The following is a 16,724-nucleotide window of genomic DNA, read 5'->3' on the forward strand; positions in this document are numbered from 1 at the left end:
AATATAGAGTCAAATACTTCAAAATTCACATCATCACATTATTGTATCTCATAGTCATACTTGTTTTCTGAATATTGCATATGATCATCATCATATAAGATTGATAATCGCTGAGATTATCATTAATTATAAATTCAATAAAGTATAGTTTGATGCTAAATTTCCAATATGCAAACAAAAATGAACAAAATTAGTACAGTAAACAAAAACCAGAAATCTATCTAGTACTAGTATGTTGATGGTACTAACATCTACTCCATAAGGTTGTGATTATCCATCTCAAGGTCTTTGTTAGAAATTTGATGTGGGAATAGTTGCCCCTTGAGCCAAATGCCCACCTACCACCTGACGGCCTATAAAAGCAACAGACAAAAATATTAAATGCGGGTAGGTGAATTCAAGTCTGAAAATGAGAGGGAAAACATTTTGCAGTAAGACAAAAGGAATGAATCTTATTCATTCGATGAGAGAGTAAGAGAGAAGAGCAGAGTGCAAAGACAAGAAGAAGATCAGCAGATCAGTAGAGGAAGAATATTCAAAATAGAGATTAGAGGACAAAAGGAAGGTTCACCTTAAATGTTTGTAGTAGCACGTATTGAATCTCTCTGTCATTCTATAAGTTCATTTAGTTTGTCCTGAGAAGTAGTGATTGCTCCAGGCATTCTTGCATGCATCCCTTGGTGTTGTAAATTTAAGATTAAGTTTATTAGTTTGAAGTATTTTCTAGTTTTCTGGTTGAAGCCGAATGCTCCCAAATTTTTTAATAGTTTTTAAACTAGTTGAATAGAAAACAAGAAAGCAGGCATACTAATCGATCCAGTTGTGTTGTTTCTTTGTTGTCTACTTTCTATTTGTTATTGCATGCTTTGTATTTGAGAAAGTTTATTGTTATGCTCTATGTGTTTTAAAGATGAAAATGCTCAGACTGTAAGTCTATTAAACAACTCACTCGATTCACTCCTTAACGGAGCTCTCCCTTTGTTGTTCCTACCAAGTTCACTCGGTCTAGGTGTTGGTTGTGTGTACAGCTCGCTAAGCTCCACCTTCCCTTTGCAATCGAGCTCACTTAGCATACTCTATGTCGAGCTCCTTGTAGAGCTCACTCAACATCAAGTGTTGAGTTGCCCCTTGCTATCAAGCTCACTTGGCTCCTTCATGTGTCGAGTTAACTCGACACCATCTCCCTGTCACTCGGCATCTTTGGTTGCTGAGTGAAATTTTTGAAGTTGTGATTTTTTTTCACATGGTATCAGAGCTTTGAGGCCCCACATCCAAGTGAGTTAGGGCATTTTTTTCTAGGTATATTTGACATGGCAAGAGATGCAAGAAAGATATGGGAGGAACCACCATCCTTTAATGGACAAAATTATGATACATGGGCAAAGAAGATGAGAATCATTATGATTGTTAATGATTTGTGGGAGTTTGTGATCAACAGGTTAAATGATGTGACCAACGTAGCACAATATGTTTCCCTCACAAACCCACAGAAGACTCAATTGGAGTCGAGAAGAAAGGATGCGAAAGCATTAAGTCTGATTGAAAAAGCAATGACATAGACAGTCTTTCCCAAGCTTGCAGTAGCAAATTACTCAAATGAAGCATGGGATATCCTTGAGGTGAACTTCAAAGGGACTGGTAAGGTCAAAGTAGTGAAGCTATAGATGATCAAAAGGGAGTTTGAGAACCTTCAAATGAAGGACAATGAACCTCTTGCACAGTTCAGCTCACAAATCTCCACTTTGATAAACTAGCTCAAGTCAAATAGAGAAGGGTATGACGAGCAAAGGATTGTGGAAAAGATATTAAGGAGTTTACCTCAGAAATATGACAACCTTGTGATGACCATTTTGGAAGCAAAGTATCTCACCACATTGCCCATGGATGAGTTAATGGGAACTCTTCAAACCCATGAGCACAAGATCAATAGATCAGTAACAACTTCCCAAGAGCAGTCTTTTAAGGCTCAAGAGAATTCAAGAGGAAGGGGGAGAGGAATAAATGACTCTGGTAGAGGCTCAAAAAGTAGAGGTTGTGGAAGGAATGGTCAAAGGAATGTTGGTGCAAAAAGCTCAGAATGAGCAAACAACCAAGAGGGAGCAAACACCTCTCAAAACAACTCTAGAGGAGGTAAGAAGAATTACAATTCCAACAAGAGCAATGTTGAATGCTACTACTTCATAAGTTTGGGCATTATGCAAGTGAATGCTGAAAAAAGAAAAGTGGTCAGTCAAAATAGAATGCAAATGTAGCTGATGTGAACATGAAAAATGCAAACAATCCCACAGCCTTTATCATGTGTAACATTGGTGAAGAAGGCAGCCCTAAGGTATGGTATTCGGACAGCGGTTGTAGCAAACCAAATGAGTGGTAATGAAAGTTTATTCTCTTTCATTGATAGAACTTTTAAATCTGAAATTAAGATGGGAAATAATGGAACCATTCTCATAGTGAGCAAAGGATCTATCATGATCTGCACCAAGCAAGGTGAGAAGAAGGAGAGACAGAATGTATATTTTGCCCCTAGTATGAAGCACAATTTGATGAGTGTTGGACAACTCATTCAAAATGGTTATAAGGTGCTGATGGAAAATTAAAAGTGTGTCATTTAGAGAAGGATAGGAGTAATAGATTACTTGCAATAGTCCAAATGACAAGGAACCAGATGTTCCCTTTGAGGATAGAGACATGTTTCTCTTCTCAAGTCAATGTTGCACCTCTCAAGCATGCATGTACAATAGTACATCAGCAATCAACTATTAGGAGCGTGATTGAAGACCCCTCCAAGCTTTGACATTTTAGGTTTGGACATCTTGGCTTTGCTAGTTTAAATCTATTGTCCAAGAAAAGAATGGTAGATGGTTTGCCAATCATTGTAGATGCATATGACAAGTGTTAAGCTTGTATTTTAGGTAAGTAACATAGGCTTCTCTTTAATTCAAGAAATTCTAGAAGGGCTAGAGCACCATTAGAATTGGTGCATTCTGATTTAATAGGCCCTATGCAAACTACTTCTATTAGGGGGAGTACATATTTATGACATTCATAGATGATTTCAGTCGTAGGACATGGGTGTATTTCTTAAAGAATAAATCTGAAACATTTGATAAATTTGTTGAATTTAAAGCCCTGGCTAAAAAGGAATGTGGACACTATATCAAGGTCCTTAGGTCAAATAGAGGAGGGGAGTAAACCTCCAATTTGTTTGTAAATTTTTGCAGGACTAATGGCATTAAGAAAGAGCTTATAGCTAGTTATAATCCGTAGCAAAATGGAATGGCTAAGAGAAAGAATAGGACCTGATGGAACTCTACTATTTTGGCAAATTTAGAGCCCCAATTCATGATCAAGAGAATGAAAAGGATGCTTAATTCATATTTGGCATTTTATTTGGGTCTGCAGTTTACAGAATTGGCCATTGTTGATCATATAATAATGCTTTCATGATCATAGAAAGGAAGTGTCATCATCAAATAAGGAAGTTGTAACAAGAGTATTTTTTCAGTGGTTTTACATAGATGCCATAGAATGCCTTCCATCAGTAGCACCTTGTTTTCAAAAAGGGTCTGCTCGTGATTCCCTTTATGATTCTTATGTAGCAATATTTGGGAAGGATCTCCAAAAGAAGCTTGCTCACGGACAATGGCTAGTTGTAGGTGTTGGGGCTATTGGATGTGAAGTTCAGTACAGAGGCTTGAGAAAGGCATTTCAATGGGTGTTTTTCTAACCATGCTATATGCACTGTTGGTTATTTTATAGGGGACTGTGCCAAGAGCAAGGGAATACACAGCAAGACCCTAGAGTTCACACACAGTAAAATACAACAAATAGCTTGTAGTAGCGTATGGTATGAGTAATGGTTGAAAAATCCTTCAAGTCCTGATCAGGTTTACTTTCTCATGACAACACAGAGGTGCCGTTGGGAATATGAAAAGGCGCAAAACAAAATGTTGCCAATCATGTTTATTGAAGCCACAATAAGAAATCAGACAAAGAAGTCCCGAATTAGTTTGGCATAAATAAAAATAGAATTGCCCAAACCTGAGCATGTAGAAGTAGGTGATTTGATTGTGATAAGGTCAAAGCAAGGCACCAACAGATCATTAGCGGAAATTCTACCTGGCCAACAGACTTGCATCACTTGCACACAAAGACAAAGCATACCAACCAAGGAATCTACTATATCAATCGTGTCATGTGGAATCCGCATGGGTATGGAGTTGCTTATTCAAAGCACATCCTACACATATATACTCAATTCAATATGCAGCGATCCCAGTCAGAGAACATGAACGCCGACAGCAATATTATTATCATACAGCCCTGATAAGAGCAGGATATTGAGTCCACCGGTGATGGAGTTCCCACGTCACATTATAATGGATTTGTAGAAGCGGAAATGTTTATGGTAAAGGTATTTGTGTGCTAAATAAAAATAACGAGCCAAGGTATAACATATGCAAAGGATTAAAGTAATGGCAAAACACCAAAACATTTTATGAAGTCAAAATACACCTCTTGCGATTCAGTTAAAGTTGTCGGCATGTGTGAAAATTGCTACACGATACCTCTAGAAGCCATATAACGTTTGAAACACAATTTCGCTGAACACTGCAATAAGGAAATGGTGTTCATGAATATAAGGGCGACTCATTTTGTGGAGGAGAAGACAAATATAGTGGAAATTGATCGCAGTCAGATATATCCCAATGTATATTTACATGACAAGAACCATGAGCGACAAGATTAAGGAACAATTAATATTGATAAAGCCAGATGAAATATAGCTGTAATATTTCACGAAGCAAAAGGTGTCATTAGTTTGCCGAGTCAATAAAATCATGAAGATTTTTGAAGGAACGTAGGAGTATTATAAAATAATCATAATATACCTATAATTAGTTATAATTTAAATGATGCGATTGAGGATGATGTTTTTTATTTGTTAAAAAGAAATGACTTTACGAAAAGTCGTGTTCTTTTATTATGTAAGGTATAAAAGAATAAAAAATCATTTGAAGAAAGGGAGATATACAAACATTCATTCAAATATTGAGAGGAGGCATTTTAAATTTATATTTTATTGTGAGGAGGAATAAGGGTTCAATATGATTTTATAGTAAAATTCTATTATTTTATTATTATTTTATTATTTTATTTTAATAATAAAATAAAAATGTTCTTTGTTTGTTGTTAATGGCGTAGAGATTTAAACCACAGGGGAATCGTCTTTCATAATTATATTTTAAAATTTTGTATATGATTTTGTTATCAGATAAGTGGACATGGTCAATTAGCATTTTAAATTTGATCATCGCAGGTGTTGTGAAATATTTAATTATTTCCACAGCTGTGTCCAATTTGTCTCAGTAGAGTTAAAATTCAATCTGGACTAATTTAAGATTGCATCATAATTGATCTGTCGCATCTAGATTATCAAATTTATTGGCAGTACAAGTCCATTGAACATTATGAAGTTGTATGTAAAAATTCTCTGAAGTTGACTCTATCGCCCGGATGAGCAAAGGAACTGGTCTTTTGTTGAAGTCAGAAAATCAATATATTCCTCCTGCAAGCATCAATTCCATTATTTACAAAATTTATACAGAACATTCAATCATCAAGTATTTAGCATCCAGTTTCAGTTTCATTCTGATCGAGTTCAAGGACCTTGCTAGCCGAGGAACTCGTAAAGTTTAAAATTCGCTATAGAAAACCCTTGAATTGGGTAGTCAGCGTTCAAGGTGAAGGTTCACCCGCCTGGGTGTAGCGGAGCCCGAAGTGTAGGGGAATCTAAGCGATTTCCGTTAGTTGGCCAAAATTTGATTGAGAGATTCTACCGGAAAAGTGGCAAGCTCTTGGATTTCCAGTCTGCGGTTTTGGGAACCAACAGGACCATTGTTAAAATGGAAAGAAGCATGATGAAAGAAAAAGGGTTCCCAACTGAATATTGGGGAGAAATTGTAGCAACAACAATATATTTGATTAATAGGTGTCCTACAATGTCAATTCGTGACAAGATTCCTCTTGAAGCATGGTCAAGGAATAGATGGACAGTTGAACACTTAAGTGTGTTTGTATTTGTAGCATATCCACGTGTCAAAGGAACAAAGACAGAAGCTAGATGACAAACGTGTGAAGTATATCTTCACGAGGTACAGCTCAAAATCAAAGGCTTATAGATTGTATGATCCAAGCACCAAGAAAATCATCATTTCAAGAGATGTGGAGTTTCTTGAAAATCAATCATGGGATGGCTCGGTTGATGGATCTTTAATCACTTCAAGCAAAGTGTCGAGTATTGATGATGAAGAAGAAGGCATTGGTGATCAGGAAGGTGGAGCAGCAAACATGGATTGCAGACAAAGGTAGAAGGGCAAGCAGCCTCTTACATGCCGAGTAATATCTCCAAGTAGTTCAAGGCAGTCCCAAGTGAGTATGCAAAATAGTAGCAGCAGCACTACTGAGAATCCAAATCCCACTCTTGCCTCCCTATTGCCAAGAAAGACCAAAAATCTAAGGGAGATATACCAAGATGAAAGGTATGAGGAAGAATTTGATGAGATTGTCAACTTCACATTATTTTCTCATAGTGATCCAATCTACTTTGAAGAAGCCATAAAGGAAGAGAAATGGAGTAATATCATGGATGAAGAAATAGATGCTATTGAAAGAAATGAAACATGGGAGTTAACTACTTTGCCTCCCAAGAAACAAATAATTAGAGTAAAATGGGTTTACAAGACCAAGTGCAATGCTGAAGGAAAAATAGATAGGCATAAGGCATGTTTAGTGGTCAAGGGGTACAAGTAGTAATATGGCAGAAATTATGATGAGACCTATGCCCAAGTTGCAAGAATGGAAACTGGGCATGTTGTCATAGCAATTGAAACCTAGCACAAATGGAAGGTATATCAAATGGATGTGAAGTTCACCTTCTTGAATGGTGTATTTAAAGAAGAGGTGTATGTGGAGAAGCCACCTGGTTATGAAGCCCTAGGTGAAAAACACAAGGTGTACAAATTGAAGATAGCTCTATATGGGCTTAAGCAAGCTCCAAGGGCATGGTACATCAAAATTGATTCATACTTGATGAGCAATGGCTTTAGCAAAAGTGATGGTGAGCCCACTCTCTACATCAAGGCTGCAAATGGTAAGGTGTTGATTGTTGTCTTGTAGTAGATGACTTAACCTTGACTAGATTGATAATTTCCTTATTTGTGAGTTCAAAGAGGCCATGGAGAATGAATTTGAAATAATAGAACTAGGTCTCTTGACGTATTTTCTAGGCATAGAAGTAAAACAAATGCATGATGGTATTTTTATCTCTCAAAAAAGGTATGCAAATCAGATCTCAGAGAGATTCAAAATGCAGAATAGCAAGGTAGCCCCCACACCAACAGCTGTAGGTTTGAAGTTGAGCAAGGAAGATTGCAGCAAAAGTGTGAATCCAACATCATAAAAGAGTATGGTTGGAAGCTTAATGTATTTGACAACAAGTCGGCCTGACATGATGCATGTAATAAGTCTGACTTCCAAGTTTATGTAAACACCAAAGGATTCCCATTGGCAAGCGGTAAAGAGGATCCTAAGGTATGTGAAAGGTACCAAGGGATTTGGGATTTTGTATACTATAGATAATGATTTTAAGTTGGTTGATTACACTAATAGTGATTGGGCTAGAAGTTTAGATGATAGGAAGAGCACTTCCGGATACATGTTTCATATGAGATCAGGTGCAATTTCATGGGCATCCATGAAGCAACCTATGGTTGCTCAATCTACAATAGAGTCTGAATACATAGCAACAAATGCAACAACATGTCAAACTATTTGGTTAAGGAAGATCTTGACAGATCTGAATGAAAGGCAAGAGGATAGAACCACAATCTTTTGTGACAACATTTTCTCAATTGCACTATCCAAGAATTCAGTCTTCCATGGGAGAAGCAAGCACATTGAAATCAAATATCACTTCATCAAAGAGTTGGTGGAGAATGGGGATATCAAAATGGAATTTTGCAAGTTTGAGCAGTATCTGGTAGACATATTCACCAAGCCTTTGAGCATAGTAACTTTTGTGCACCAAAGAGAGAGTCTTGGTGTAGTTGAATTGGATTAGAAGTGATCCTTGTTTTTGTTTGGCTCGAGACAAAGGGGGAGTGTGACAAATTTGATGTATGAACGGTTGCCTCTTGAGCCAAATGCCCACCTACCACCTTGATGGCCTACAAGAGCAACAAACAGAAATATTAAATGCGGGTAGGTGAGTTCAAATCCAAAAATGAGAGGGAAAACATTTTGCAGTAAGATAAAAGGAATGAATCTTATTCATTTGATGAGAGAGTAAGAAGTGTCGTTGGTAAATATTGTGTAGCTGACAGGTTGATGTCGATAAATATTGAGTAGCCGACGGGTTGATGTCATCAGCAAATATTGAGTAGCCGACGGGTTGATATCGTTGGTAATTGTTATGTAGCCAACGGGCCCCTTCAGAAAGGTTCTTTGGGATGGTATATGTACAACTTTGGATCATAATTGTAATCATCGTCATAAGCATTATATAATCTCTTTGGCATATATGTGAATAATAAAAAGAGTATTGTTGTTCTTGTTCATTATTTGTATGCATTAATCTATTTACCCCATATGATAAACATTTGGTGAGGGTAGAGGAATGAAGACTAATGCCAAATCAGCTTAACAAGGATAGAAATAAGATAAAGGGAAAAGATGGAATACACACTGCACAAGAAAATTTAATTTTGGAACAATAAGTCAAGCGTAGACAAAGGTTTCAACATATTGCCGACGGACACTGAAGCACTGAGAAATTGTTGGAAGAGACTCGATAGTGGTTGGATTTGGTGGAAGAAGCAAAGAAGGAATTTCTAAACCTTTATACGCCGAGGGAAGAGAATCCAGACGGAAGGGAATTAACTTGCATGGCTTGGAGTGTCAAGGGAGCACGAGCATGGAGTGAACTCTTCATCCGCGATAGACTTCTGAAACAGACAACTTCGCTTAACGATGATCTTTCTTCACTAAAGAACGCAGCTGTTGATAAGACAACTACTCAAAATAGTGCTAGGGTCGGAGTGCAAACCACCAAGATACAGAGTGCCAGTGTCAGAGTACAAACCACCAGGATACAGAACATCGATGTCAGAGTGCAAAACATCAAGATATAGAGCGCTAATGTCAAAGTGCAGAATAGCGTCGATGTTGCAATCTCGAATGCCACCGGTGGAGCAGTACTGAAAAAACACCCATATACAAAATCGAGTAATAATGGTAGGACCAAAGGAGAAGTTGCCAAAGTTTGAGGGTGATGGAGTGGCCGGTCCAATCAGACACTGTAAGACATGCTAAATAATTTGAACAGAAAATGGCATAAGTAATAGAGATGAATGGGTGCGACAATTTCTAGCAACCCTAAGGGGTGTAGCAATTGATTGGTTTGTTGACATGAATCCCCAAAAATTAACTACATGGGCGGATGTTAAAAAGAAGTTTATCACTGAGTTTCAATTGTTGCACGACGAGAATGAAATCATAGCACAAATCTACACCACAAAGCAAGGAAAAAATGAAACCGTCCATGTATATGCCAGAAAGCTTAAAGAATTAATAAATAAAATGGAAAGTAAGTCGGCAGATGGTCTAAAAAAGTGATGGTTCATTGAAGGACTACGCCTGGAGTTAAGGAATAAAATGAAGATTGTGTCGCCATCATCATACACCGAAGCATACAATCGGGCAATGGACTTAGAGAGTGAACAGAAAATGAAAAAGAAGAAGAAAAGTAGCTCATCCAACTCAGATAACATGTTTGTGGAAAAAGATAGCAGTGATGATGAAAAGGGCAGCAAGAAGGTCTAAGCTCTCCAAAAGGATATGCTCTGAATGATGAAGGAATTTAAGAATATGCAGAAGCTATGGTGCACAGAATGTAAGACAAAAGGTCACACGAAGAGATCCTATCTGAAGAACCAGTTCTATGAGATCTACCAAATTAGGGGATATTCCTTAAAAGAATGCCCCTTCAATATGAAAACAAAAGGGCCTCATCAGGTGCTTCTGACACAGGAAGCTTCCATATCAGGAGTGAACGAAAACACCAGCAATGATGGTGCCACTTTGGGTGGGTACAAAAATAATAGAAGAGGGAAAAACAACAATACCAACAATAATAATGGGAGTCGTAGCCAAATTCAGTATGATGTGAACGGCCATTCGATGGTTCAATGCCAGGCATGCAATTTGTGAGGCCACTTTGCCGAAAACTGTATATCGGTAAATGCACCGAAGTTATTATGCAGATGGTGTGGTCCTAGAAATCATGAAGATGCCAAGTGCTCAAAATCAAGAGTGAATTTGATCACTATTGAGACGAACGAAGAGGAGGTTTTGGAAATCACACGGAAACAAGAAAAATTGTACCCCAACCCAACAGAAGAAAAGAAGAGATTGGAAGAAGCACAGGCGAAAATTGAGAAAGCAACACAGGTGACAAAATCACAACTGAAGGACACTACCAATACCTCAACAAGAAATTATGCGGAACAAAACATCATACGACAAATATTACAAACTAAAGTACCAGTCAGAATAAACGATTTGTTACTCACAATGCCTCAACTTCGATCAGCACTCACAAACATCGCTCCAACTGCTAAATTACCAAGAGAACGCGGAAGGGAGAAGGAAAGTGGAGCAAGTACAACGGACCCAATGCTACTACCACTCACATCCGAATGGCATTTGGCAATCGTCGAGATGGATATTAGGAACGGTCCTTTTAGACACAATTGTGGACAGAGGCTCTAGGGTAAACGTCCTACTAGAAGATACCTGGAAGAAGTTGGGGCAGTTGACGTTGTGGCCACCTACGTTCCAATTACTAACGACAAACCAACATAGCATTAAACCTCTTAGGATCCTGATGGCACAACCAGTGACTATTGGAACACAGTCGTTCCTACTCAATTTCGTCATCATTCCATTGAAGAGGAGAGGATATGACGCCATTCTGGGCTGAGGATGGCTCGTACAAGCAAAGGTTAAGCATGATTGGAAGAAGAATACACCATCAATGGAAAGAAAAGGACAAAAACTCATTATTGCATTACACACACAAATAGTGGGCAAAGAAGTTGTATCATCTGATTTTGAAGAAGAGGATGAAAAAAAGCAGCGATTGGAACCCAATGAGGAAGGATTCCTATGGTTGGAAAGTGGATTGACGGACGATGATTTGGATTCGGTGAACAGCCTTTTCCATTGGCAAATGGAGGATTACGAGCTCTTTCCGAGCTTTAATATGTTAAGGATCAACGAAGGTGAGAAAGAAGAGGGAAATGAATGTCCAAAGGAATACAGAGAAGCGGAAGGAAAGATGGTTACGACAAAAGTTGAAGGGAAAACTTTGGAGGTCTTGTATCTAGAAATTTGAAAGATGTCTGAAGAATTTGAGAAGATAATATTTGACCATACTTAAAAATGATATTCTATTTTGAAAAAAGAAAAGAAAAAAAAGTGATTAAAGTCACCATACGGCAGCCAACACAGTCACCATACAACAACTGTTAATGCCCATCATACGGTATTTCAAGAAGCCTCATGTTTGACAAGAAATAAAAAATAATAAAAGGCGAAGACTTATTGATGAGCACCATACGAAAAGCTAAAGCATAGAGCATGTCGATAAAGCCACCGTACGACAATTTAATGATGGGCAAATGTGAAGTAGATGATGCGTCACTGTACGGCTAGACAGGCCAAGTAAAACTTACAATGTACAGTAAGCAAGAGGAAGGACAATTAAACAGCATATTCGTACAGGGGGGACGTAAGGAAGTCGTACAGCGTACGGGGTCAAGGTAAGAAGCCAGGTAAAGACCATACGTATGAGCAACGAGTATAATCGAAAGCCAATAGCAGGGAAATTGTAGGGGTGGGTCGTACGGCAGTAGAAAGTTGAAGTAGGGCTCGTATGGAGAACAAAACAAAAGAAGTTGTATGCAAGGAAAGTCTAATGGGAAGGCTAACACCGTATGGTATAGTAGAAAGGGGGACAATATAATTTATTTTGCCAAACCACAGCTATAGTATTGTCGTACGAACTTGTGCAAGTAGAGGTCAATTTTGGGTTGGGCTTTGCAGACATTTTCTAAGTGATTAAAGAGAAAAGGAGAAATAGTTAGTCGTGCAACAAACAGAGATAGAGGAGGGAACAAAAAAAAATGACAACAAATCAAAATAGTTTAGAATGAGTAACGCATGATGCCAAAGGAAAGGGAAAGACATAAACAGGTAGTAAAACATAAGCAATTGCCAGAAAGAGTTTAAAATCGGAAGAAAATCACAAAAATGGTGTGTTCCATGGAGTTTTGTGTGACTTTCAAAGTGCTAATTTGGTCTTGGCGGTGGAGGTGCTGCCCCAGGATCCCACAGGGGCACTGCCCCTTGACCCTGCTGGGGTGATGCCCCTTAGACCCCTAGTCAATACATTTATCAATCGTGGGAAGTGTGACCAGTTGATGAGACCTGGAGCTGCTGCAGGCATAGTGTTTGTGTGCCAGAGGTGGAAAGATCAATGGAGCAAGCCTTTTGAGAGGGGTGATATGCTTTGAGGCACTTGGAGTAGGTGTTGGACGTGAAGCTGTCTTGGTGGATGCATAGAGAGCTCGAGAGGAGTTGATCATCCAATTGAAGGTAGTATGACACTTGGCTCAGGGTACCCAGGAGTTGGAAGCAGAGAAAGCAACACGGGTGGCTATCAAGATCAACTTGATTAAGGAGACAGTATTGTGTTAGTAGAGGCTACAGATGCAACGTGGTTTGGAAACTAGTTTGGTGCAGGCATGGGATGAATGTGAAAATGGTGTGACAGAAACAAATCTATCTTGTTGTAGTTAGACAATTAATGTATTCCATTTTGTTAATCTGTCTCAGAAATTTTGTAATTATCATCCAGAGATGACTTTTTCTTTTGGGGGGGATGATGTCGTCAGTAAATATTGTGTAACCGACATGTTGATGTCGTGGGTAAGTATTGAGTAGCCAATGGGTTGATGTTGTCGGTAAATATTGAGTAGGCGATAAGTTGATGACGTCGATAATTGTTATGTAGCCGATGGGCCCCTTCGGGAAGGTTCTTCGGGATGGTATATGTACAACTTTGGATCATGATTGTAATCATCATCATAAGCATTATGTAATCTCTACGGAATATGTGAATAATAAAAGGAGTACTATTGTTCTTGTTCATTGTCTATATGCATTAATCTATTTACCCCATACGGTAAACAAGAAGAGCATAGCAGAGTGCAAAGACAAGAAGAAGATTAGCAGATTAGCAGAGGAAGAATATTCAAAACAGAGATCAGAGGACAGAAGGAAGGTTCACCTTAAATGTTTGCAGTAGCATGTATTGAATCTCTCCGTCATTTTATAAGTTCATTTGGTTTGTCCTGAGAAGCAGTGATTGCTCCAGGCATTCTTGTATGCAACCCTTGGTGCTGTAAGTTTATGATTAAGTTTATTGGTTTGAAGTATTTTGTAGCTTTTTGGTTGAAGCTGAATGCTCCCAGATTTTGTAATAGTTTTTAAACTATTTGAATAGAAAACAAGAAAGCAGGCATACTAATCGATCCAGTTGTATTGTTTCTTTGTTATCTCCTTTCTATTTGCTATTACATGCTCAATATTTGAGAGGTTTATTGTTATGCTCTATGTGTTTTAATGGAAAAAATGCTCAGACTGTAAGTCTATTAAAAAACTCACTTGATTCACTCCTTATTTGAGCTCTCCCTTTGTTGGTCCTACTGAGTTCACTCGATCTAGGTTGTAGAGCTTGTCAAGCTCCACCTTCCCTTTGCAATTGAGCTCACTTGGCATACTCTGTGCTGAGCTCCCTGTAGAGCTCACTCGGCACCAAGTGTCAAGTTGCCCCTTGCTGGCAAGCTCACTCGGCTCCTTTATGTGCCAAGTTAACTTGACACCATCTCCTTCTCACTCAGCACCCTCTTGTGCTAAGCAAAACTGTCACTTGGCACCTTTGGTTGCCGAGAAATTTTTTTGAAGTTGTGATTTATTTTTTCACAGTCTTTAGCTATCATGCTCTCAAAATCATTTAAATTGTCATTGATCTTAATTTTTGCATTTAATAACATTAAAATGAGGGCTAAAATACATATAGTTTTATGTTATGTTTTACATTTATTTTTTACCAAAAGACTTCATCATGAAGTCTCCAACCTTTTTTGAGGTCTCCGGAGATGCAAAAAGTCTTTGAGACGCATCTTCGTCTCCAAGACGTGTCTTTTAGGGGGGAGAGAGGTCTCCAGGTAACCATGCCTTCTATGCTATCCAAAATTTGAGGAATGAGTTTCCTGAACTTCCAACTTGGGGCATCTCGACAACATATGCCGTTTAGTGTGTTTTAGAGAATCTTCGTCCGCCTATAGTTCTCACACAGGAACACTAAATTATACATCAAAGTTTGTTGATTGCAAAAATAAAACCTTTGATCAATGATAACGAATCCAAAGAGTTTAGTTCCAGTAGGTGTTACGTCTACATGCCGGTTGGGATAAATCCTGAGATAACTCACAATATTTGTGGCTTCGATTACACAGTCAATTATTGCTCATTTCCATGGCAGCAAAAGACTTGTTATTTAGATGTCGCTATGACACACCAAACACGTTATGGGCTATCCATCTTCCAGCATCAAAGGAGATTCAATACGCAAGTTTCTACAAGTGATTCATGAGCTTGTGAAAATTACATCTCAACGATGGTAACCATAGCTTTGATATCATGTTGAGTTTAGGTGCTTGTTTATCACAGACAATGATTTGCCCTTTCAATATTAGACAATGTCAGATTGTCTCACTTGAGCATTCATCTGCTTGAAAAAGTAGATTGTATCTTTCCTACTACACTTATGAAAAATGAGGAAGATTGATCTTCCTTTATATCAAACAATTAGGCTGGGTCCCAGGGGCTTGCCCAAGCAATTTGCTATTTTTTAGGAAATATTTTAAAACTAGTGACATATGTTGTATATTCAAGCTGCCCCTAAATTTAAGAAAAATAAATCATAAATTAATTAAAATGGCAAAAGCATTTTCTCATGGGCCTATTTCCAGCCACACCCACCCCTTTTCCACCTGCTTCCTATAAATTAGGGACTTCTATTTTTTAAGAAAAGATTCTAAATAATCCCATAGCAAAATAAAATTTTGCTCATGAGACCACCACTTCCTAAAAAATAGAACTTAAGCCCCCCTCATGAGACTTTGCCTTACGATCCAAGGAGGGACACCCCTCTTCAAGATTCAGAACCTCAATTTATATTATTATATAATAATTATATATGATAACTCTAGCCCTTAATAATATAATAAGGTTGGGCCCACCCAAATACATATAATAATTAATATATTACTATATAATAATACAATAATTATTATCAAAAAAATAAATACATCATTTCACAATAATATAATAATTATATTAATTATATTATCTTGCAATATAATAATTACAATAATTACATAGGCTTGTAATTGCTTATCACCTCTTCCACCTTAATACAATGTGTACATTCAAAAAAAACCCTAATTAAGTTGTCCTATTTACAATTTTAGTCCCTTGCTTTAATGATGTAAACTTCCAATTATGTTTTCAAATTAAATACCTATCAATATATCCCTGCACGTCCTAGCTAAGTGCTAATCTAGATAAATCGCAGCTTTCCAGAAAGACCTGGGTTATTATAAAGAGGGTTGATACTTTCAAAAGATTATCTGTTGGTCATTATTATTACTTTCTGTTCATCGAATATTGAGTTCTCCGCTACTCTCAGCCTGCCACGGGATGATAGCCCAGTGTAAGCTACCTAGACGTAGCCATTACTGGCTAAATATCCTTTTCTTATACTCTAGTTGATCTTCTTTACATTCTTACTAATTTATTCTTGCTCCAGGTACTGGAAGATGAGCTTTTCATATATTTCCTTTGGGTTTCACATAACATCAACTCAAGGAGAAAGGGACCATCTGTGCACCATGCTCTACCATCTTCTATGGCTCATCTTTCTCTGTGCATCTGTTTTGCATTCATGTAGGTTGACCATAAATTTCTCAATGATTATACTAAACGAAAAATACTCGTGTATTCATGCTTTAATGAACATCCACAACCTATTGTGAAGCTCCCACTTTTGTGCACAAGTAGAAAGAATGTTGCATATCCTACAATCCTCAATTCCGTAAGTTGAGGTCTCTTTGTTGCGCGTTGTCAAACCAGCACATGTGCTTCGTCTGTGCCTCCACATTTTACATGCATATATATCAGAGCATTTCCAACTGTATTATCTGGCAAAGACCATTCCATTTGCTTTCATGGATATCAAATAATATGTTGCAAGGCTTCCAATTTAGACATGCCCCACTGGAGGAGCAGAGATAATGCAGGCAACATTTTAGAATTCAGCTTCATTCTTGCATCTACTCAAAAGTTTCTGAAACCTTTTCTATAAATCTATTTTACCCCTCCCTTGTTACGCTTTAATGAATGTTTGTGAATTGTTCCAAAAACTCTCAAATTGTGTACGCAGCTAGGATGTTGAAAATGATTATTAGAATCGGCACTGCCCATTCCATTTGTTCAGAAGTCTCCAAATCTGTTTTTCAGTGAAGCCTTCTTATGTG

This window comes from Cupressus sempervirens, chromosome 4, assembly GCF_028749045.1.
Source record: "Cupressus sempervirens isolate cs-2001-9-10 chromosome 4, ASM2874904v1, whole genome shotgun sequence".
NCBI lineage: Eukaryota > Viridiplantae > Streptophyta > Pinopsida > Cupressales > Cupressaceae > Cupressus > Cupressus sempervirens.